The following is a 25,630-nucleotide window of genomic DNA, read 5'->3' on the forward strand; positions in this document are numbered from 1 at the left end:
AACTGTCTTTTCAACAAAGCATCATATTTATTAAATGTGAATTGACTCAGTTAATTAACTCTCTGTTGAAACATTCTAGTAAAGAACATGAAATGCCTTATGTAAAAGAACCACACCTGCAGTGACTAGCACAGCTGTCTTGACGGCAGTGCATTCAGCCCGCACCATCCTGTGGTCCTGAGCTCCTGATGCTGGTAAGAGAGCACGCTGCCGCCTCAGATGGAGAGATACTGTGAAAGAGTTTGAAATCTACAGTACTGACAAAACATAACTGACAAATCCCAGGCTCCTTTGAGGCTGTCATTTTCTGTTTCTGGCCAACCCCCGTCAATGAGCAGAACCACCCCATTCCCGAGTCATGGGACTCACGTGGGAAACAGTTTTGGAGAAATTACCAGGTATAGAATGTAACAAACTATACATAGATCTCTGAAAAAAGAAAAGATGCAATACTCTGATTTTGGAAGAAACTCAAAATATTCTCCTAAGCCTTAGTAGCTGGAAAGGCTGGGCATCTCCTAAGCCACTTATTTATTTCGCAGCCAGTGAGCATCTCCCACAAACCCTGTTTCCCTGTGTCTGCTGGGAGCCTCAGGCACACTGTTGCTGTCGATCTTATAAGTCACAGGGCAGACGTGTGTCTCTCATGCCTGCAACCCTCACACAGGCTTGCCTCCTAGCCTCACTGTCTGAACTTGGCCCCATTTCCTCACCTGTTTATTTGGTATCTGTTCTGTAAGCTGCCTGAAATGCTTTTTGGAACATGTCAGAAGATTCAGTGTGTAGATAAATGGACAGATGGACAGGTGAGAGATGGGCAGACAGACAGAGAGACTCCAAGAAAAGGGGAACAAAGAAAATTTCCTATGCAGAACCCTCTTCTAGTCAGGGAAGAAAACCACCACGGAGACGTGTGAAGAGGCAGGTGGCTTAGGACTATTTCCTGGATTCCATGAAAAGTCCCACCAAGAGAGAGGGTAGAACTATAAATAATAAAAGAAAAAAGCATGCATGCTTGAAAAATATATCTACAATATGTACTTTCTAAAGAATAGATTCAAATCAGCACGGCCCAATAACACAATCCTTGGGTATTTACAGAAGTGAGAATCCCATCTCCAAACCACAAGGCATCCCTTCGGAGCACTAAGAGTCTACACGGGACGGTCATAAAGCTGTAATCACAAAAGCTATGCTATCCTGCCCTTACGAGGAATGAGCAGCTGTGCTCGGGCTGCCCACGCGCCATTTACACCCCACAGCACCTCTAAGGGGGAGGGACGCCTAGCAAGCCCGTCTTTGCAGGACAGGAAACAAGTCCAGGAGAAGCTAAGCTGACCTAACATTTCTCCATCTCCCATGACTGGTCACTCCAGAGCAGGACTCGAACTCGGACCCACGTTTGTAATCACGGTACTACCGGGCTTTGCGTGCTTTTTGTGTGTATAATACATTTGTTTCTGGCATGAAAGGATATTTAATAAATGATCGGTTGTCCTGTGTATCTCATTAGCTCACAATCATTGTTTATAGTGTTGAATTGTACTCTTTTTCCCTGGAGAAAGGAATGGAACCAGCGGGTGTTAGAATGAGGTGGGGCTCCATTCTTTATCTGGTACCTCATCTCATCCAAGTCCCCAACCAGGGAGAAGGAGCAAATGTTCTCTTCATCTTTTAAAGAGAGGGCTCCACTGATGGTGACTTAACTCCAAAACCAAGTCTGGGGAAGGGCACATTCAGCAACCAGAGCATTATCACCTGTAGGAAGGCGAAAACAGCTCACGGGAGGGCTCAGGGGGTCAGCTTGATTTAATTTCAATCGATAAAACAGTAACACACTCTAAAAATACTAGCATGCAATCGATTGGCTCTTTCTTGACATTTAGCAATTTTCCACAGCCCACATGTAAAATGATCGTGAACAAGTGAAAGGAAGTGTCTATAGACAAGAAAAATCAATGCCACATGTAGACTGAAACCCAGGCTGGAGGAAAGGAAGAGAAAGGGCATAGTAAAGAAGTGGGGAAAGGTTGGGGAAATAAAATCATCACAAGGACTCTCAAGCATCATCCAACAATCATACAATCATTCAAGAGAGAGAGAGAGTTATTGAGGTCCTATTCTGTGCAAGGTTGTAAAGCGGGCAAAGCAAGAGCGCAGCGACCATGGTGGCAGCAAGTGGCGGGGCTCAAATACACTTCTGATCCTGGTACCTTGCACACTTGTCCTCAGTATAAAGGCAAAAAACAAGAAGTAAAATAAAACTCTGTAAACTCAAAGCATTGTTGAAAAAAAATTAAACAAGACCTAAATACCTGGACAGACACACCACGCATATTCCTGGATCAGAAGACAGAGCTCTTGGAATGGCAGTGCTCCCCAAAGCGATCCGTATATTCAACGTGGTCTCGATCACAATCCCAGCGGGCTCCTCTGCAGAAACTGACTAGCTGCTGCTACAATTCATATGGGAATTCAAGGGTCTCAGTAACCAAAACGTACTTGAAAAAGAAGAACAATTTAAGAGGACTTGTTATTCTCAATTTCAATCCTTACAACTGTATCTCCAGGTGAGATTAGAGGCCATTGTGAAGTTATTACTTTGTTTATTCTTATTTTCTAAATTCTCTACAATGAATATAACTGTTACAATAAAAAGAATAAAAAGTAAGGTTTGTTTTAAAATATACACACTGATTCACTCATTGGGAAAAAAATATTTTAACTATAAAGAGGTAAACAAATATCTAGTGAAAAAGGACTACTTAAAAACAAGAGTGTATTTACATTTTTCATTAATTGAAAACTGAAAAGCACAAACACATCAAGTTTCTAGGGAGACCGATGCAACAAATTAAGTTATTTTCAAAAATTCTAATTGAACAATGAAAACTCAAGAAAGGGAAAATTGTGATTGACACCCAAGTGCAAACACATGGAAAGCAAAGGCCTAGAAATCACAGTTCCTTGAACTCTGATACTAACTCAATAGAAGAGGAAATTCCTCACTAAGGGGACAGTGGAATCCCATGCATAAGACAGCATACACAGTACAAACTGCACTAGAATCTGAGGTGATTTTCTTAGAAGAATTCCAAAGTTACAACATTGCTGAAAAACTATAAAAACACTGAAAGACAGATTAAAACACACAGTCATATATATTATATAGAAACATATGAAGTCTACTCCCATGTTGCATAGAAATACAAACATATTTGTTCATTTATGGGCACTGAATATTTTATCGCATGTAGAATATTTCAACTAAAACAAATAATCAATAATACACAACTCTTGTCAAATCTTCTTGATAAGTTACTCTGCTATGTAACCATAATGTGTCTAAGATAGATCTAAAATTAGTGAAAAAGTTCTTTGTATGGTTTCTTGAACTCTTCTCAAAATTCCAAAATTAATTTTAAAATAGATCTGAGCAGTATTTCTATATTAACTTTTCCCTCGTGGAATGAACAACACAGTCTGTTGTCAAAATTCTGTCCTTAGAATGATTCACGAGCACCGTATCCTAACAAAACTGCTGGACAACAAGGCACTATCCAGACACTGTGACCAAACAAACGAAACACAAGGAAGACAGTGACCCTATTATGGAGGGCTTACCGTATGTTTCAACACCGGGTATTTATTTGATTGGTTTGATTGGTTAGCAAAATAAAACCAATCAAGTACTTTCTGCTTTGAGCATTCAGTAAGTCATGACTCTGTTGTTAGTGTCATGAGAAGGAAAGACTTGAGCATGACTTGATTAGGTCAATTGGCAAAAGCCATCACTGGGGAGTGAGTAATAAAGAAGTTAACTGATAGCAATGCTTCTGCCTACAAGAGACCTAAAATAAACCTACACTGATCTCTTTAAGGAAATGAGGAGATGAGGCCCCAATGAGAAAAACAAAAACAAGAAATCAAAAAAGTAAAGACTTTTTCATTAACGGTTCCAGGAAGTAGTGGAGCATGGTGGTGAGGATCACAGATGCTTGGGACAAACATGAGGGTCTGAATTAAAACAGCACTGTGTAGCTTTGACACTGATAAGTCAGTGAAATTTTCTGAATCTCAGTCTCCTATCCATAGACTCGGGACAACAACAGCACCTGTCTCCTAGAACGGTCCTAATAATTAAGTTATTTTATATATAAAAGGTTAAATAAAATACCTCAGATATTAAATATTACCCCAAAAGCACAAGGAAAAAAGAAAACAGAGATAAATTGGAGTTCATCAAAATTTAAAACTTTGCTTCAAATGTCACCATCCAGAAAGTGAAAAAACAACACACAGGAGAAAATTTTTTCAAATCATTTATCTTATAAGGAATTTGTATCTATAAAAAAAAAAAACAAAAAGGAACTCCTACAACTCAACAATAAAAAGGCAACTCAATTAAAAAATGAATAGAGGATCTGAAAAATATTTTTCAAGGAAAATATACAAATGGCCAAAAAGCACAAAGAAACGATGTTCAATATCATTAGCTGTAAGGGAAATCAAGTCAAAACCACTAGGAGAAACCGCTTCACACTCACTACAATAGGTTATAATCAAAAAAAGTGTAACAAGCACTAATGAGGACACAGAAGAAACGGAGGTCGCAGCCGTTGCTGGTGAGGATATAACACAGCGTAGCCAACTTGGAAAAATGCCTGTCAGGTCCTTAGAGAGTTGAACATTTGGTTTCTGAATGACCAGGCAATTTTGCTTCCTGAGCACACACTTAAGAGAACTGAAAACAAATGTTCAGATAAAAACTCCTACAGGAATATTCACGGCGCCATTAATCATCACAGCCAAAAAGCAGAAACAACACAAATGTCTATCACGTGATGAATGGGTAAACAGAGGGGCCCAGCCATACAGTGGAATACTAGTCAGGAATAGCAAAGCATAGAGTACTGACCCAGGCCACAACTTGGACAAATATTGAAAACGTTACTCAGTGTGAAAGAAGTCAGTCACAATAGATGGTTCCACTTACATGAAGTAACTAGATTTACATGAAATTTCCAGCACAGGCAAATCCACAGAGAGAGAAAAGTGGCTTTCTGGGGCTGTGGGAGGATGGGGAAGATGGGAATGTCTGTATATGCGTAAGGGGCTTCCTGTTGGGGGGATGAAAATATTCTAAGATTGACTGGGATGAACAATTCTGGGCATAGAGTAAAAACCGCCGTACATTTTAATGGGTGAATTGTTATTAAAACTGGTAAGAAAAAAAGCACCTCCAGCCAGTTACCTTCCTATAGTAAATGCAAATTGCTAAATTTTATTACAGGAAGAAGAAACTGCCCTCAGCATGAAAGCAGGAGTTCAGCAAATGTGAGTTAACCGAAATTGGAAAAGAGCATTTCACTTGAAAGAGTTGCTGAGTGTACACAAATTATTAAGACATGACAAGGAAAATCAGTTTGACATCACGAAGAAGCATTCTGCTTCAAATGCAGATCAAGGATTCGGCAAGCCCAGCTGCTAGAAATGACCAGAGAAGAAACCTGGTTCTTTAAACAAGCGCCAGAGCCAACAAGGAAATAGTGGTGAGGAAAGCAGGCGGCCGAAAATCTGAAACAGTTTGCTACAAATACTTTCTCCAATGAAAATTCAAAAACAAAATGAAAGTGATGTGATATTGTGTTGACCTCACGTGAATGGGCTTCCTCCGGTGCTCGACAGTTTTGTAACCCCGAATGAGAGACTCAGGAGAATCAGAATGGCTCCTGGGAGTCCCCAAATAACTGCCCACCAGCACGCTGACCACCATCACATCTGCCAGGGTGTAATTGCAGAGAAGAGACCAACTTCTGAAAGGCACAGGAAATATTGACAAGGGAAAAAAAGGCTGATGTCAGTCTTGGGACAGAGGCCCTGAGAGCAGAGGCCAGAAGGCTGCAGGTGAACTGGAGTGGCCCTGGGGCAGGAAGGGACCACGGGGGAGCAGATCTCAATTCTCTTCTCTCTCTCCCTAGGGTAGGAGAGATAAAGTCTGCATCCTTCTCACCTGGAACTGTGGGTTCTGGCTGGCAGAAGTCTTACCGACATGTAATGAATGACTCAAGACTGTGGAAAAAGGAAAGAAAGCGAGAAGGAGTAGGGAGCCAACTCCAAGAGCCTCTCAAATGCTCCCATATTTATTGTGTATAATCAAAGAAAATAGTCTTTAACAGTTGTGTGATAGTAAACAGGAACTTGGGGAAAGACAGGATGAGACAGAGCTTGTAGAATCCACAATGAGTAAAAAGGCTTAGTTTACCTTTAGGGTAGTCATGGGGAGAGGGGAACAAGATAAATTCTTTAGATATTCATTAAAAGCAGACCAACAGTCCAGCCAGGTCCGTGTTTTGGGGATAATAGACTAACAGCACGCACGCCCAGCATTTATAGATGATGGCCTGGCTCATTGCTGTGCAATGAACAGAGTGCTATCTAAAACATCAAATATGCAAGCAAGGCATTGTCTCTGCTTTTTATGGCAAGGAGACAGGAGTGAGGATGCACAGGTGCTTGCTTGAAAGCAGTTACTAAGCACACTTTTTCTTCTTAAAGTTGACATGCATCTGGTGTCTGTTAAATTTGTTAACCCAATCATGGGTTATCACATGGAACCATTATGGAGGACACCCTAGGATGACAAATCCTGGCTCTGGGTCTTTTCCTGCCAGCTTCGGCCATTCCAGCAGGGTCTAGACACATCCCTGAATAACGATCCCACAGAACCACCCAGACTCTTAACTCCTGGTGCTTGGAACTTAATTTTAGCTCTACACAACTTAACATAGAAAAGTTTCAGAAATAATAGATATTATATTCTTTTTATATCTCATCATAGAACTGATTTTTCTGATTGCTCTAAGCTGCTTCTACTTGGTAAATCACCTAATTCTGCAGGTGAATTCAGTACTATCCATTGCGCATAACTAGACAGTCTGGGCCCTCTGACTTCTATTGGTCAAATAAATACCGATACACCTAATTGATTTCATTGTTCATCAATTTCAGCCTGGAGGTGAGGGAGTGTCACTCTGTTCCTCAGCCCACCCTCTATTCTCTTCAGCAACTCAGGCCTCCTGAATACAAAACGTAGCATCTGTTTCCCTTCATCTACACTTTCCACAAACGCAACAGGAAACATCAGCCTAGAGAATGAATTCAACACAAATGTTAAAACAAAAATCTACAAACCTGAAGCAACTCCATCTCCGAATCATGATACACAATGACATGAAAGTAAGGGTGTCAGGTACAAAGCACTCGTGAGCCTGACCACCTCATTTCTATTCTTCAAAGGAAGGAAGGTTTTCATGTTTTTTATTATCATTCTTTGTCATTGTTTCTGATTAAGCCAAAAAATAGTTTATGAAATAATTAAGCACTGCAATAACAGATTTTCGCTGTATCAATTACAGAAGGCATTCAGAGGGGATAGGAAAACCCACCTATGTAAAAAATGCAAAATTTCTTCCCCTGTTAAGAACACGTATACAAAATGCAACAGAGAATTCAAATTCATGTGGAGAGGAGCAAAAGCCACAGAATCAAAGTCACTACTATGAGTCAATTCAAAATTCACTGGACAAACATGCTCAATGCATTCAAAGAATTTTAAAGGCACACTGCAAACCATTCACTTAATGATCTACAGGCTAGAGGAAGAATTTCCCTCTTTAACAGACAACAGAAATCAATAGGATGCCCCACCAAACGAGGACCAAACAACAATCAGGTTTTTAACAGTTCTGATAAATCAGCATGTTCTAAACATCAAAATCCAGAAATTTTAAACATTCATTCACACCACAATGAAATAAGCACTTAAAAATAAAACAATAACCCGAAGAATCTAAGCACAATTTTCAAGTACCTGGATCAATGGGAAATTCTTGTAACGCTGGAAGAAAGAACAGGCTATAGCCTTTTACTTAAAAAACAAAACTACATTTAAAGATAACTGCTAAAACACATTTCATCATTCATGTTGCCTTGAAAAATCTGAGGCACTCGTATCTGATCAGAAAGGCAATTCTGAGTAATAGTATGTTACAATTAAGTGCCAGTTTGCTTTAGTAGAAAAAAGAAAAGCTACTGTTTCTCATCCTGCACAAAGAGTAAAGAACCTTCCTGCCTCTATCTCCTCCTATTTTCTAAGCTCATTCTCCCCAACCCTTCTGAAACAAGTATGAGAACCTTTTATTCCCACCAATATGCCAAATGACAAAAGAGTATCAATTTATTTGTATAAATATATGCCTACGCCTTGAACTGGAAGAGAAAGGTATCAGAAGGCTATATGGAACTTATTTCTACCTTCCTGAAATCACACACACACACACACACACACGTTCACAGAGACACATACATGTACACACTGAATTACTGGGCAATTCACAAGCTGAAGACTTCCAATTTATAGAAGATAACTTTGTAGTTAGTTTAAAATACAAAACTGTCAGCTTTTGAAAGCCTTCATCATCTGCTAAATCATCCAAATATCAACGAGACCCAATTAGCCTTCTCTGTAGAATATAATTTCCCATGATGGCAAAACAGACCCTAAGTAGTGGATCCAAGACTCGTGTTTATCACTACCTATGATCGTTTTTAAACACGTAAACAGATTCAGAAAGTATGTCCCAACAACATTTATTCTTATTGAAATAGCATATCTATTCAATTGTCTATACAGAAAATAGGTCCCATGATGGTGTTTAAGAGCTATTTTGTGTATTGAAATATTTATTTTTAAGTTCAGACAAGGAGGGTCTGTATTACTCAGTTGTAGAACACCTGCTTAGCATGCACAATGTGCTGGCTTCAGTCCCCAGTACCTTCATAAAAATAAATAAAAATAAGTGCTTATTTAAAAATAAGAATAAATTTATAAAAAGAGTAAATGCAGACTAAAAACCACTGCAATCTAGGAGCCATAATTTTAATAAAAAACAAGAGTTTCTATCAAATATTCACTATATGACAATCACAGAGACAACCACAAATCGCCCCTGACCACCATCAGGTGTGATTCTCAGCAACCCTACTAAGTAGACACCGAAGAGAAACCCAGCATTGCGGATGAAGAAACGGAGCTCGGAGGAGCCGGGGATGCTGACCGTCCTGCTCCCCGTGACACCACGTCAGCCCAGGATGAGCGCTGACAGAGCTGCACTGAGGGGACACCCAGCTGCAAGGAACCTTGGTGCACTGGTGAGTCCCAGAAAACACTCAAAACTGTTCAGTGAAGAACCAGCTCAAATATATTACATTGTGCCACATCCTTTAAACAGGGAACATGACTGAGACCTTTTTGATGCCTCCGTGTCCTTTCTGCCATTATCAATTATTTGCCCTCTCAGGGTGACCAGTGATGAACTGGACCCCATATGAAATGCACTCAGATGGAAGAGCTTTTAAAGCTGTTTTATGAAGTTTGTAAGACTCTGTCTATGCTTCACACAGGCGGTCATCCATCACTTCTCACCGGTGTGGATGTACCACATGAAATCACACCTTTCTGCTTTTTAAAATCCCTCCATGTAATCCAGACTTTTCAACAGCAAAGAAGCAGCTCAACCAGAAACAGCGGATAGCTTTTCACCAAATGGAATCGAACAGCCCATCGGACTACCTGGAAGCCCTTTTTTTCTATTAAACCCACTTCCAAGGACTTCATTATTTTCTGATTGGTGGACTTGGCCTCTGACTGGCCTACTCTGAGAGCTCCCAGCCTCACATCCGGGGGTGGGAGAGGACCCTGCTATTCGGGGAAATCAGTGCGGAAGGCGGAAATCTTCCACCCAGGTCCACACGGGTAGAAGTGCCACAACATGCTCAGAAAATATACCGTCAGCAACCCTGGGCTCCCATGGACTGATGTCACATTAACCAAACTCATGAGAGACTGATGCAAAGAAACCAGAAATTGAATTTATTAATGTAACAGGAGATGTGAAACTACGAACCAGACTGAAATATCAGAGTTCAACTATGAGTACAGATTCTCCTCAGCGGCCCAATCACGGGCAGGCAGTCACATGGCAATCATGGACAGAAGCAGAGCAGGAAGGGTTTCTAGATTAACTCAGTGGACTAAATTTCTGTTATACGAACAGATCTGCTGCCCAGAAGACATTTAACGCCAATCACGGTGCACTGTCCGTGGACAGTGGCTGAGACACGACTGTGAGCACCTGTGTAACTCTCCTTTCCCTGTCCTTTCTGGGCTAAGTGATGCACAGAGGTACAGAGATCCAGGGATGCAGATACCTCTAAACACCCAAAGCCCATCCCTGGGAGCCTGGAAACCAGACAGCCAGGGTTTAAATACCAGCTCTGCCACTTACTAGCTCTGTGACCTTGGACAACTTACTTACTCTCTCCGTGCCTCAATTTCCACATTGTAAACCTGGGATAACAATCAAATATCCCTTACTCACTTGTTGTGAAGATTGAAGGATTCATTTCTGTAAAACGCTCAGAAAAGAATGTAGCACATTTTTGGTGCTCAACAAATGTGAATTTAATAAGAAAGTGATTTACAAGTCTCCCTACTAATCATCTTCTGTGTTTCATGGCTAGTCTGAGTCCCAAAGGAAATCCTTATTTCCCCTCTTATAAACTCTTGGGGAGCACCCTTCTGTTGCATCTCACCACCTGTTTAAACTGAGAGAAGGGATGCCTCCTCCACACTCCTCTGGTCCATGGAGAGTGCTTCCCCCTTCACACCCCTGACCCCTGGCCAACGGCTAGCACTCTTCACAATAACAGATTGAGGTGTGAGTCTGGAGAGACAAGCAGGGCATATGAAACCTTTCCTTTCCCTCCAGTGTTGGCCACCCTTGGGAAGCACCCGGGATGCTCAGCTCCATGGCAGGGCAGCCCTGTGCAGGATGGGGCAGATCATCTTAAGGGAAGGCTCGCTGTGGCCCAGAGCTAACTGGGACTGCATGAGTCTCTAATTCTGGGACACAGTATCATGACACGCATTTTCCCACAGCCCTGAATATCATGGAGAACGTGGCTTCATCAGTAATAAAGGAGACATTTATCGCCTGTCTGTTCTTCTGTGTCATCTCTCAGTTGGCTGCTGGAGAAAACATTTGTATAAGTATTGGGTCCACTTAAGCCCCAATATATATGAAGTACCAAAAAATTCTGTGGCTTAACATTGTTTCAGGGTGACTGCGTAACGGTCCTGACTTTGCTGATGCTAAATTATGGGTATAGGAACTATGGAACCTCCTCAAATACTTTCATCATAAAACCAGCTTTTCTTATTTTCCTGTTTCTTAGTAATTGCCAAAGACTCTAAAATGATGGCTTCATACAAAACAGGAGCTAAACTTTATGAGCCCTTTGACATTCCCACTGTGCTAAACAATTTACATAATTTCTGATTCTCACAATTCTGCAAAGCATATACGAGCATCCCCATCTCACAGACGAGGGAGAAACTCAGAACAAACTGACTCAGGCTCACGTGGCTCAGTGGCAGCGCGTGCACGCAAACCCAAGTCAAATCACTACACCCCTTCTTCTATGTACAAAATCACCTCCCACCAAATGACACACAGCGGCTGGGTCAATACTCAGGGAACTCAGTACACTTTTCAGCTTTAAGGTGCTCAAGAGGCCGCTTCTAGCTGCTTTATAAAATCCCGGCTCACTGGTTGCTAACACTGGAATAAAAGACTGATTTTGCCATTGTTTGCACAGCAAGTCTGAAATGTTCACAGCGAGATGACAGAATAAAACAAAGATATAAGCAGAATAATTTTTCCAGGTAGACAGACATAATGGACATTGTGCTATTCTGAAGCACTAAGCAAAGGAATCAAAGCAAAAAAATATTTGTTAAGCCTTCTTTTACAAACAGGAAAATTAAGACTGTATGAAGGTGCAACAGCGCCTCCTATGGCTAAAAAGACCTTCCAGGTTGCCGGGAAAGATGCAACACAAAAATTGCCTGTTGAATCAGAAACAAGAATCAGATAACTAAAAGCTTATGTAGCACATACTGCAGTTTGCTTCGGGGAATGGAGGGGTATTCAGTATTTAATCTGACATTGCTAATACTCTTGAATATAAACAAAAGCACAGGCTCATGGAAACTCATCTTAGAAGAGGAAAGAATCCAGTCCAGCCACTTCATTTTACAGGAGGGGAGACTGAGGTCTGGGATCTGTCCTTCCGGCAATCAGCAGCAAAGCTCTCTCTCCTAGGCCTCATGTCATGCACTGTAGCAAAAACCAACTGATCTGTACTAGACCTCTATTCATAAAAGTCACGTCTGTATTTTTCCAAAAATAGGTAATCTAAGTATCTTGCAAAATACTTCTCAAAGAGCCAGGAAATCATACAAGTGTATTGAAATACAAAAACATTTATTTGCACATTAAAACAGCATGAGATTTATTCTATTAAAAAAAGTGACATGTCAAATCAATGTTTTGATATTTTAAAACCTATTAAGCATTCAGAAAAATAAATCAAAATTTCTTTAATCACAAAAGAAAGAAGCTTATTCCCTTAAAATGATCAATGTGGATTTTTCTATACTTAATAGTTCTGGTCAGATTTCTACGAATTTAAATGTCTGAGTGGATGGTTACACGGCAACATGAATTCTGAGTTGTAACAACACACATTCTGTGTAAATAATCTTCAAGGCCGTCTGCTTAAGGTGATTTAACAAGTCCCTGTCTCACTAGAATGATACAGATTTCATTAAACCTTCATACTGCACACACACCCAAAACCCTGTATCCTTGTTACTTTAAGCCATATTCATATATTCATATATATGCATATTGAATATGCATCAGAAACAAGCCACCCTCTTTAGTATTCAAAGTTGATCCTTCTAAACTATCTGTCCTTGTGACAGCATATTTTTACTAAGAAGCTCTTGGGTGCTTCGTATACAAGGCGTCTACATCTCACAGTCAAACAAGGTAAACGGCATCACTCAAATTTCACAAATGAGGAAATGTACTTAAGCCATGAAAACAACTTACATATTCATCATCAGGAAAGAAATGAGTAAAGATTTTACTTACAATATTCACTGACAAAACTTTCCTCCATACTAAGACTACATAGAACCAATTCAGTCTTTGTAAATTTTTCTGTCAATAAGCACCACTAGAGAAAAACAAGCAACATCATTAGCAATGGTTGGACTTTCAAAGCCCACTCCTATTTTGCACTATAATCATTTTTAATATTTTGTTTTTAGTGTTTACAGAGCAGTAAAATAAAAAAATATAAACTTTTTAAGTCATTGCCTGAGAATGCAACATTTGTGAAAATGTACAATTTCAATTTATGCCACTCTGTCTCACATTCTCACTGGTGTCTCTCCTTTGAAGGCTTCATCAAACTGAGACCGCTAAAATCGTTCACATATGGACTCACAGGAGTTCGGGAAACCACTCAACACGGGGCTGATCAGAGGAGACATTGAGAAAGCATCCTGTGCAGCCTGGGTTCCAGCCCTGAGTCTGCCAGCGCCAGCTGTGTGAGATTTTGGACAAGCTGCCCCATCTCTCAATCCCTCAGCTGCAAAAAAGGAGACACTGATACCTACCCTTAAACACCTGCTATGAGGTAAAATATGAGGAAAGCATTTTAGCCTTAGGGAGGTGTCCACTCAGAGCAAGCTTGGTCATTATGATGATGAGGATTACTTTTAATAAGTTAAGGCAGACAAAAAATTAGAAATCACCATAAAGGAGAAACATTTTATGTCAATGAGCATTTCCTTTTGAATGGATTGCAGAATGTTTTATAGAATTTTTCATAAACCAATTTTTGTCCACTAATTATAGATTTACAAGTTCATGGACATGTCTCCAGAAAAAGAATTAGAGGCCTCTAACCTCTGAATACTAAGAAAGAAAAGTTTAAAAAAAAATCACGGGGGAGATTATACCTCACTTGAGAGAGTATGTGCTCAGCATGCATGAGACCCTCAGTTCAGACACCAGTAACGCCATTTAAAGACTTTTTTTTTCAAGAAATGGAGAATTAATTCAAAAAGATGGAGGAATACAGAATATTTTTAGAGACTCAACTCAGATTTAAGATGGGGAAAAAATATCCATTTCTCATAGGAAATCTTGAGAACTATGTAAACCGGATCTGAGTTGTCTAATCTTTTAACATTATTCATGAATTCCTATTACAAAGTCTTAAAACTGCCTGATAACCCACAGTGGTGATACTGATCATAACAGCTGCCAACAACGGATTGAGCTCCGGCTAGGACTGCTCTGTTCGGCCATCTCTGCCCCTGAGGCCTCACCAGGCTGAGAGCACTAAATTTTGTCATTCATGAGCATCTCGTGTAAGTCCTCCCTTTGTGCTCCTCACTCTCCCCTCACCAGCCCCTCTGAGGGAAACACTGTTATCATCTTCCACACCCACAGATAAGGCCACTGAGGCACAGAGACTAAACCTGCTCCAGGTCACATCGGCATTAAAGGACCTCTATATTTCTGCTGTTTTACTATTGACAAAGGAATCTGAGATATCAATTCAAGGGAGACTGTTAAATAATCAAGTCTGTCAGGTCTTAACCTCAAAGAGCAGATACTATAGATTCCTGATTTAGGATGAGGCTGCCGCCACAAACTGACTCAGCTTGAAATTAATATCCAAGATGAAGCAGCGGATACACGTAAATATTCACGATTGTCAACTCCGCTCACGGGTCTGGGCACTTCACTGCCTGAACGGGGGTGAAATCCCCACCCCTGTCAGGGATGGAAGCGAGGCTCTTCCCAGTGTCACCCAGGCTTCACGGGCTGTTTCCCCCCACAGGCTGTCCTCAACGATTAAAAATCTCTCAAGATTTTTACACCATGCAAAACTGAAAGACATTTCTGCAGATGGAGCATTTTCTCAAGCTTAAAAATTTTTTGCTTACACTCAGCAAGGGGGAAAATAACACATGACTCTGCAAAGTCTCTGAGCCTCACCACTCACAGGAGTAGAATGGCCTCAGCACAAGATGACTCTTCACGGATGAGAACAAAATAAATCCGCCCCCAACCACAGGCACTCCCAGAGACAGCGCTCAGCAGTATTCTGCACACTCACGGTTGTGCAGCACTCACCACCATCTATTTCCAGAACACTTCATCACCCCAGAAGAACATCCCTGTCACTAGCAGTCACTCCCCAACACCCCTCCACCCAGCCCCTTGCAACCATCACCTGCTCTCTGCCTCTGCCTATTCTGAGCATTTCAGATCACTGAAGTCAACAATATGTGGCCGTTTGTGTCTGCTTCCTTTCACTTAACGTGCTGTTATCAAGGTTCGTCCATGTTGAAGTGGTATCAGCATCTCTCTTTTTTTTTTTTTGAAAGTGTTAAAGTTTATTAGAAGGTGGTAAGTACTATCAAATAGAGTAGAGAGGAGCATAAGTGATTGGGTTTCAAAGGGAAAAGAGCGGGTTGAGCAGTCAGGGTGGACTTCCCAGAAGTGGTGGCCATTTTCATATTCCCCTTTATTATTTTTTTCTTTTTTATTCACTCTTACGTCTGAATAATGTTCCACTACATGGAGATACTACATTCTGTTCATCCATTCAGCAGCTATGTAAGGACAAGGTCCAGAAGAATGAGTGTAAGAGGTGACTAGGCAGGGATGGCATTTAAGCAAAGGGCAAGATGTGCTTTCAAAAAATAAAAGCCAACAAACAGAGGCACAAGGAAATTCAGCGCATTTCTGAGGAAGTGCATGCTTGCTTCAGCATGACTGCCGTGCAGGGCTGGGGGGGTGTGGAGTGACAGGAGACACAATGAGGGAGTCACCTGAGAATATTCCCCATGCAAGCAGCTCAGCCAATTCTCCTCCCTCATCCTGTATTTTAGAGCCATTTTTGATAGGTGTTCTATTTCAAGTAACAGTACTTAGTTACACATCTGATCATCTGCATCAGATCACCTTACCTCCAAGCCACAGAAAGTCATTCACTGACTGGAGCAGCTCCAAGACATAACGGTGATGGACCAGGGAGTCCTGCAGCATCCCGGCCTGCAGGCACAAACCCCCACATGTTCCATGGTGATGTCTGGAAAGTAAAATGCATGGAAATATGTCACTGCTTGTGCACGATATCTGCCCCCAAATTGCCCCAAAATCATGCTGGCAAAGCACTACTGAGCCCTCTCACTACAAAAAAAAAAAAAAAAAAAAGAGACAGAGAGAACAGAAAAGAAAAGAATAAAGCTCAGAAGGCAAATTTAGGGTCTTCCATTGAAAACCAGCAAGCATCACTGCCAGTATCTCAGCTGGAATGGTCCTGACTTCAAAAACCACTGCGCAGTTACATTGCAAACGTGATAGACATATATGTATTCCACGTAGATGATATTACAGTAGGATTTTTCTTTTCGAAATTTCCAGTTGCAACATTAACACAAGAGAGTTTATGTTTCAGCTTTAAAAAAATTAATTATCTTCCACTGTCTTAATTTTGAACCTATTATTATTTTATAAAGGGTGCTATGCTGCACATTATAAACCAACTCTTTGGCTTCTGCCAACAAGAACTTTATGACTTCACTATTTCAGAGCAAGATTTAATGATGCTTTGAGAAGTGGGGCCTGGGGCGCTCACTAACAGCTTTTTAAATACTGACAAGGATGTGCCTATTTAAGTAATGCAAAGGCTCTACCTCTACATTAACTCAGAAACCAAATAAAGTACACCAAAGCCTTACTTTATCATTTTTAAATGTTGCTATTCTTTTGAATATTAAATTTCTTAAAAGATAAGATTTTTTTTTGAGAAAGACAGCAGCTGTATTAAATTTCCTCTCACCAAGAAAGCAATCTTTATCAAGAATATATACCCCTATGGAAATCCAAAAGACGGGACGTTTATAGCTAAGTGAACATGCAGATCTCAACACAAGCCTAAATCCTATCAGATCTCACTCGAACGAGCTCAACAAACTCCTGGACTACCCTGAAACTTAGCTCTTCTGTTCCAAATGTTGGCTGAGCTAAGATCATCACACAAGGCAGGGAAGAAGAGAAAAGTCCACCTGGCTGCATCCGTTTTCTTCCAGCCACAAGGTGCCGCTAGGGGGTCCCCGTTAATAAGCCCTCCCCATGAGGAAATCCGGCATCCACAATGACTCTAACGTCCCCAAGCAACCCCGACGCCCCTCTCCCACTGGTGGTCCCCCAGCCTGTCAATGGTCTTCTAATGACCCTCCCAGTTGGTGGCACTCTCCCCCTCTTCCCCGCTTCACACACACACACACACACACACACACAGAGCCAGGACAGCCTTCCCAAAGCACAAATTTGATTACATCACCCCCACTTCAAACCCTTCAGAGGCTCCCTGGTAGAGTTCTAGCCCCACCCCTGACCCTCCTCGCCCAGCCTCACCTCAGTACCCAGGTCCCCAATGACCTCAGGTGCCCCCTGACCTGCTGCTACTTCCCACTTGCCTCCAGGCTCATTTTGACTGTTTGTCAAGGAAGCCTTCCTTCCCTCGAAACTCTGCACTTTGGGTTAGGTGCCCCTGCTGTGTTCCTAGAACATTCTACGCTAAGACAACTTCTGACACTGCTAAGCTCTCAAGAAGCAATACATTTTGCTTAATACTGTGAGTCCACTCTCTCTCCCCTGGACACTCAGAATTGCGTGTGTTATGAATAAATGAATGAAGGGGTGGGTCTCAAAGGGACGGGCAGAGCTGCTCTCGCCCACCCCGACCCCTTCTTTCTGTAGAACATCAGAAGCAAAACCAGGAGTACCTCTCCTGAGGGTCACTTTCTGCTGACACCCTTCACTGCCTCTTCTGTGTCAGTTCTAGTAAAAAACCAAGCTCCTCCAAAGCCCTCCATCCCTAGGCCCACTCCAGTGTCCTCCCAAGCAGGGGCACCCTCCACCCTGGACCACACAGTGCACTCTCCCCGATTCCCCACCCCACAAGCCTCCAGGCCTCTACCCGGGCTGCTCCTGCCACCTGAGTCACCCTCTTGATTCCTTCTCCTGGCTGACTCTTACTCTGCCCTCATAACTGAATGTAGAGCCCATTTCTTCAAGGAAGCCCTCTCTGATGATGTCCTTTAGCTCTTGGCTGGGCTCCCTCTACAGCAGGACTGCTTGGCGACCAACTGGTGTTTGTCCACATGCTCCTCGGAGACCATGACCTCTTGGAGGCCACGTGGGAAAGGACTGAGACGACAAGATGGGTGGGAAGAGCAAAAATCAAAATCACAGCCCAAGTCCCAGATTCAAGGATTCTGTCTCAGAAGAAAAGAATAAAATGTTTCATACGTATGTCATTTGGCTATGAGTTTTGTGGCTCATGGAAAGCAAGAGGTTGGTGTTCTAGTCTAAAATCCAAGTTACATGCAAAGAAATGTACATATTCATATCCAAAGGAAACCAGAGCTGCTCAACAACAGTTTGCAGTTAAAATCAAAGGAACTTTGATAAAGGCAATCTCTCTCTCTCTCTCTCTTTTTTTTTTTTTTTTGTATCATATAGTTGTAGTAGTATTTGTATAACTAAGTGATGCCTACAGCCTATGATTCTGCACTGGAGTGTTTGGGGCTGAGGAAGCCCAGATTACATGCACTGTGTAAATACAATCACACCAACACACTGACAGGCGCCCTAGTGGCTGAGCTGAAGTTCCAAAGCAGACAACCTTACGTTGCAAGACAGCTCTCATTAGAAAGTAAGGAATGCAATGTTCTGTACTCAATTACAAACGTTATATGGGCCATTAAGCGATAGTGCATCTTGTCTAATGAAACCCCAAAATAAATTGTTAACGTCGATTTTCTCCATCTGACCCTTCTTTGCTAACTTTGGATATCAAACCCTCACTCCATACGGAAAGCTCAGATCTACGTTGCTGCAGGTTACATCCCGTGGAAGAAAGCCTATCAAGGGAGAACTGGAGAGTTTCCCTTCAGAAGCTGCTAAGTCTGGTTTTGCACCTGTACGTCATTTGCAGCCACGTCAGCGTCAAAGGAGTAAGACCTTACCTCTATGGGGCGAAAATCACTGTGGTGCTTCTGAACCATTAAACACTGAGCTTTGTGAAACAGTCCTGAGGCACTTAAATCGTACTTTTTGTGAAAGGCTCCAAAACTGACCCAATACACCAATCCAGGTACAACAGGGAGGTACCGGAATTAGTAGATAGAACATGCCCTTGAAGTCTGACAAGGCCCTGCTTGAATCCTGCTACAACATTGACTAGCCGCTAAACGGACCAATTCCTTAACCCCTCTGAGAAGGATCCCAATCTGCAAAAGGGGGCTGCCACCGCCCACCTGGGAGGCATGGATGAGAATGCAACACGCAAGTAGTGCTGCCGACTGGTACCTGACACGGGGCCTGACTAGCTTCCCTCCACTGCCCTTCTCTCCCTTTAAACTTGCACTGTTCCCCCTGGTAAGGGTCAAGCCCCCGGACCAGACTGCCCGATTCTTCTGTGTATCAACGGATACATGCCTTACCTTTAGGAGGCCAGAAAAAGAACTATCTCCTCCAACTTCACTATCAATGTTCTTAAGAGTCTGGGTTTTTTTAACTCTATTTTGGAGGAAGACTATTCCAAAACTGTCCAACCACCATTCTCCACTTTGGCTCCTCTCCCAGCGCCCGCCCCTTCTCACCTCAAATCTTCTGTCTGTTGGCCTTTTGTTCGTGGGAAAGAGAGTTCTCTAGGGTGGAGTCTCCCTAGGCCTCTGTCCCTCCCTCACAGGTGAGTGTGACTACCTTCTCCCCACTCCCCACTCCGACTCCAGCTTCCGAGGAGGTTCCCCTCCTGGACCATGCAGCCTCTGCATCATCCCCAGACGCGCACGCGTGGCCACAACCCTCCGTTCAGATTTCTTCCTGGGTGGCCCTGCCCACCCCCAAGACCCTTAAGGATAAATGCCATTGCTCTGAAAATCCCAAACGCCACTGAGTGACACACCAAAGCTGCATGGTCTGGGGTTTCCTCCAACCCAGGCACAGCCCTGCCCCGCCTCAGCCTCAGTCTGCACCTCTCGAGATGAGCTCATCCACCTGCACGGCTGTGAACACCAGCTAAGAATGACAACCCCCAACGTGTATCTCTATTCCGGCTCCTTCTCATGAGCCCCGGGGCCATAGACCCGAGTGCATCTTTGAAGTCCTAACTTGGATGACAAATGGAATCTTAAAAATGCCTCATGTCCACCATTTACTCTAGAGTTCGATTCCTGGCAGGTACCTCCCAGGCTCCCGATTTTAGTAACAGACCCAGAACCCACCTAGGTTTTTGAGGTTACATTCAATTTCCCCTGTACCTCCCCCCGGCCCTGCCCTGGATTCAGTCTTGTCATTTCTATTGCTAAGCCAGTCTCAAGTCTGGTTCTGCAAGGACCACGGATGGAACCCCACAAGCTCACAGCAAGGTGCAGTGCGTCACAGTCCTCCGAAGAGAGCTCCCTGGAGGGGGAGGCATCTCCTGCCTCTGGTCACCTCAGAAGGCACTGGATTCTCACAAAGGAGGCCCAGGAGAAGGGACTCAATGTTCTCCTGTGGTCTGAACTTTGAAGGGTCCAACGTTTGGGGGAGTTCCTTGTTAGCAGTCACACCTGCCAGTGAGCAGATGAGGATGGGGGAACCCAGGCAAGGCTGTTCTCACTCCGACCCCTGGGCTCTCGGAAGCCACGGGAAAGGCCTGTGTTCAGGGCACAGCCCAGCCTTCACAGATCCCAGCCTGCATTTGCCAACCCAGATAGCCTAGACTCCTACTTGCGATTCTTCTGTTCTGTTCCCCCCCAGAATGTGATGGGCTCTTTCAGAACGTCTGGCCTTTCTCAAGCGAGACCATGTCAGTGAAGGATGAAGTGTCCACAATTGGACCAGGGCATGAATGGAGAAACAATGTCTCATGGCCGGCATGACGGTGGTGGCGAAACCCTTCTCCCGGGTGAGATGAACCAGGGTGTGGGTGAGAATGCAAGGTCACTTCACAGCTGACTAGGGTGTTGGAGACTCACTACCGCAAACTAACGACACGGCCGTCAGTGGTGGACGTCAGCTGCAACAGACACCGAGTCAGCTATTTACTGCCAACATGGGTTAATAGTAAAGGCTGGTGCAGGGAGACCTGCACGGCTGCGGAGGCAAACCACAGACCCGGCTCTGAATGCCCACTGGCTGGAGCAGAGAGGAAGCTACGGTCCCCTTTAGTGGTCCCTGTGTCCACAAGATCCAGGTGAGCCAGCTACTTAGGAGAAGGCCATGTTGTTCTGATACTAAGAAAAACCAGCCTCGTAAAGGGAAAATAAGAGTGGCATGGAGTTTAGACCCGCTCCTGCCTCTCTATGAAGGCAAAGTAAAGTAAATGGCACGGGGAAGGTGAATGCAAAAACAAAAAACAAAAAACCGGTTACTGCTTCCTCCAACAGCATCCCCTGCAGCTGCTCATCTCCGAGCCTGCCACTTTCTCACCAGTGACCACTGGCCAGGAAGCTCCGTCACGCACGTCACACAGCGACAGCCCGGAACCGCGTGCCAAGCACGTTTGTGTAAAAGCCAGAATCAAGGAAGATGCTGCAGATTTTGACTTTCCAAGTTTAAATACTCCTTGAAAAAAATCCCTCAGCAGCCGCCTAAATCAATTCACATCTCACTTCTTCAAAACAATCAAACAAATTTAATAAGGGCGCATTTGTCACCAAACATAAGGAGGACCAAACTGGTTCCTCAAAGCAAGGATTTTAACAGGTATCAAACACCAGTGGGGATGTGCTAACAAAGCAAAAATTCCAAAAAACTAGAAAAGAAAAAGATGACTATGATAATATATGGATCAAGGCAACTATTAAGTTTTTGCTTTTTAAAGCGATGGGGACAGCACGGAGGACAATCTGGCTATTTCCAATGCAGGGTGTGCACAGCCCACTTTTCAGACGCAACAACATGCTCACAGGGCAGTACAAGATAGAAAGGGAAATAGAAAAAGGAAAAGAGGAACAGCGAAAATTAGAAACACATGAGAACAAAAATAACTGAGAGCAAATACAAGAATTTACGTGAGTTTGGTGAGGAAAGGGATGAGGGGACGGTGAGACCCACCCTCACCTATTGTTCCAGGGAAGGCAGGGGCCTGAGGCGAGCGGCGTTGCCGGGGGACCCCAACGTGGTCAGCTCCCCAAACCTAAACTTCACCTAGATGCTTGTAGACTGCTTTGGAGCTACAAAATGTGGTCGCATTTCAAGCTGGACAATTTTACTCATTCCCACCAAGAGTAACAGGACAGAATTAGGCTCTGTTCCTGCACCAAAGCATTGTTTAAAAAATTAATGACTGTGGAATAGTAAAAGCAACAATGGAGTAAAAGTGACTGGAGGAGAACTTACTTGACCCGAGCTCACTGGCCGCGTTATCTCACTGACGTTCAGATGCTGGTTGAGCCCTTACGGTACCAAAACAGACAGACCCACCAGGAGGGAGGTTTAATGCGCTGCTGTATTTTGATGCTGGGAGCCATGCCTGGTACACAAGGTTCTGGGTAAACAATGGTGACAGTGTCAACCACTATGGGCTAAGCACACAACCAGCTACTCCGCCAAATCCCAAGGACAGACTTCAAAAGGCAAAAACAAGCTGGCATTCTCTGGTGGGTCTGCAGACTCAGAGCCAAGCAGTTGTTGAGTAAACATGTCACCAGTGCCTCCTGTGACAAAATAGGAGGCACTGGTAAGGGGGCTGGGGCAGGGCTCCAGGCTTCCACTGCTCACCCACCATTTGTCCTGGGGGAGAAGGTGGTCCCTGCTTACGTTGCACCAATGCAACGACATTGACTGATGCCTGGGGACTCAGCAGGAGGTGACACGTGTCGGGAATGGAGCCAGCCTGCGAGTGGCACGGTGCTGGCATCTGTGCCCTCATCTTTGTCCAGGCCACTACATCTGCCAGCTCATCTACAAGAAGCAGAAGGGGAGAAAGCCGTGTAGATCACGGGGCCCTGCGAGGACAAGTACAGGTCATGGCCACGACATGCCTCACCCCTTCCTTAAGACATAGAAGTATGTCCGGGGAGGAAGTGAAAATTCATCCAGAACCCGCCGGGCACCACAAGCAGGTGGGACTCGGGTCCCCTGTGCCTGTCACTCACAGGACTGGTCTGGACTATCTTTTTATCAATTCTCTGGCATCTTCTCCTCCAACTTACCAACAACCAGAAAGTAGAATCTGATTTTAGACTCACAGAGAATCGCATAAAACCTCCTCCACATCAGGCCCGGCAGCACGTGCCAGGCCCTCCTACCGTCACCTGTGGGACCGCCATGAGCACTCTCCAGACTCAAGGCCCGAGGCCGTAGGTCGGGGGGACACAGATTCCCACACTCTCCCCAGCAAAGGGGGACCACCTCTCGTCAAAGGCATCTCACCTTCTTCTGCCCGAGGGACATCTCGATAGATACACAGGGAAACAGAGCAGAAGGTGGGGGGGTAGGCAGCCCAGAAGAGCTCGTCTGCACTTCCAAAGCAAAGTGGGTCCGTTGACCTAATCACAGGGACAAAGTGAGGACGAATCTTTCCCTGCTGTGCCCCATTCTCTGTGACACGCCTTTCCCTGCCTAAGGAGCTCATTTGGAAGCCTCTGGCAGTGTTTCTGTTGTCCTAAATTGGCATGGTGGTGTCAGGCCGGGAGAGAGTGCCTGAGCCGTGCAGGTGCTGGACCTGGGAGGCAGGAGACACTGGCTCCACCCCCAGCTCAACCAGCACCTCATTCTGCGTCTCAGGATTCAGCATGACATCTATAAGCAAAGGGATGAAACTGTCCCAGGACAGGCTGTCCAACAGGAATGAAATGACTGCCATGTAAAGAAAGTTTCCCAGTTGCCACATTTAAAAATATAACCCCCCCAAAAAAACCCTAGAAACTGATTTTAAGAACATACCTTACTTATTCTACAGTATGTAAAATACTATCATTTTGACATGTAATCAATAAAGAAAGAAACAAGATAGTTTACATTCTTTTTACTAGACAAGTCTCAGCGTCTGATGTGCATTTGACCTACAGCACATCTCAGCTCAGACCAGCCTCCTCCCCAGCTCTCCTAGCATCAGTGGCTTTGGCTACTCTATTGGACAGCAACTCCAGGGGTCACACCAGGGGAATTGGCTGAAAAGCGGGAGTAAGTGTCCATAATAACTCTAAAAGAATCTCTCTGAAACAAAGGCGGATTCACTTTTAAACGTCTGAAAACCGGCGGGTTTCACCTCCCTCACGCCTTGGCTACAAGACAGCCCTCCTTGCTGATCCCTTTCTGGATGTAGGGAAGAAACCCTTCACATAGCCAGGGTGGCCGGGCATCCAGGTAGAATTTCCTGCTCTCTGTGTCCAGTCCCACGAAGTCCTCCTTCTCAAACAGGATGTAGAGCAGGAGGATCTTGTCCCCAGTCTTGTCGGATGCACAGTCCAGCCACTTGGACTTGAGCATGATGAAGAGAGACTCAGTGAAGTCCTCGATCCTCTTCTCCACCACCCTGCAGTCCTCGTAAATTGAAGGCCACGTCGGTGCGCGGCTGCTCGGCCACCTCCCCATGCAGCACAAAGACAAAGAGCCGAGAGTTATAGAGCATGGTGCTATACAGCTCCTCTGTACATGGAGCTTCTCGAAGGTCTTGGCCAAGAGGCAGTCGGTAATGGTGACAAGGCCCACGACCTTGCGGTGGGTCTGGAAGCCGCTCCACCCATTCTCGGGCGCATAGTGGTGACTGTAGTGGATACAGAGTGCCCACTGCGAGCCGCAAGGGATGATCTGCCTCACCAAGGAGATTCGCTTATAGATGCAAAAGAAATTCTCCTCTGAGATGATCCCCACGGGTTGGACCACCACGGGGAGAGTCTGGTGGTCCTCAGCACACTGCACGTAGTCAGGGATGCTCATGATGCAGGCCCTGACTACAGGGAAGAGGAGACAGTGGTACATACTGTGCTGCGGGCTGTGGGCCTCACTGGGTTGCGGTGACCTGGTGTGTACCAGTCAGAAGGCAGGGGAAGCCCAAGCAAAGCCGGGGGTACAGTTTGTCCTCAGCATCTGCACATGGCTACCGCAGGTCGGATCACATTACGCAGCTTTTGGTCTAGGCTTCCGACCTCTGTAGAAAGGGTCATTTCTTGTTTTCTGTTTCCAAGCACCTAGCCAGGCCCTGATGCAAAGTCAGTGCTCAAAACTGCTGAATAAAGGAATGAATAAAGGAACTGCTTCCACACCCCTCAGCAGGATATAATGCAAAGAAACACAGTAGGATCAAAAGACCTGGATTTCAACTCCAATTTATTTGAACTCCTAAGCTGCAGAATACTTGATAAGAAAACTTGCTTTGGGGAGGAGGGTTCAGTTCAGTGGTAGAACACATGCTTAGCATGTATGAGGTCCTGGGTTGAATCCTCAGTACCTCATTTAAAAAAATGAAAAAAATAAATAAACCTATTTACCCCCCTCAAAAAATATTTTTTGAATTCCAAATTCAAGAAAAAATAAACACCTTGCAATTGACACAACATTGTAAACATGAGTATACTGCAATTGAAAACAAATCCTTGCCTTACAAGAATATATCTGGATTATGGAATTTT

General features: G+C 44.0%; 1 long non-coding RNA gene across 1 annotated transcript in view; it reads right to left on the minus strand.

Moving 5' to 3' along the window:
- Window positions 1-113: 113 nt before the first annotated feature.
- Window positions 114-25,630, minus strand: part of LOC141579671 (uncharacterized) — a 29,167-nt gene continuing 3,650 nt past the window's right edge. The window contains exons 2-3 of the long non-coding RNA XR_012511533.1: window positions 2,316-2,456; window positions 114-230 (exon numbers count right to left, since the gene is read on the minus strand). This is a non-coding gene — a long non-coding RNA (uncharacterized LOC141579671). The remainder of the gene's footprint in view (window positions 231-2,315; window positions 2,457-25,630) is intronic.

The sequence above is a fragment of the Camelus bactrianus genome, chromosome 13 (assembly GCF_048773025.1).
Source record: "Camelus bactrianus isolate YW-2024 breed Bactrian camel chromosome 13, ASM4877302v1, whole genome shotgun sequence".
NCBI classification, from domain to species: Eukaryota; Metazoa; Chordata; class Mammalia; order Artiodactyla; family Camelidae; genus Camelus; species Camelus bactrianus.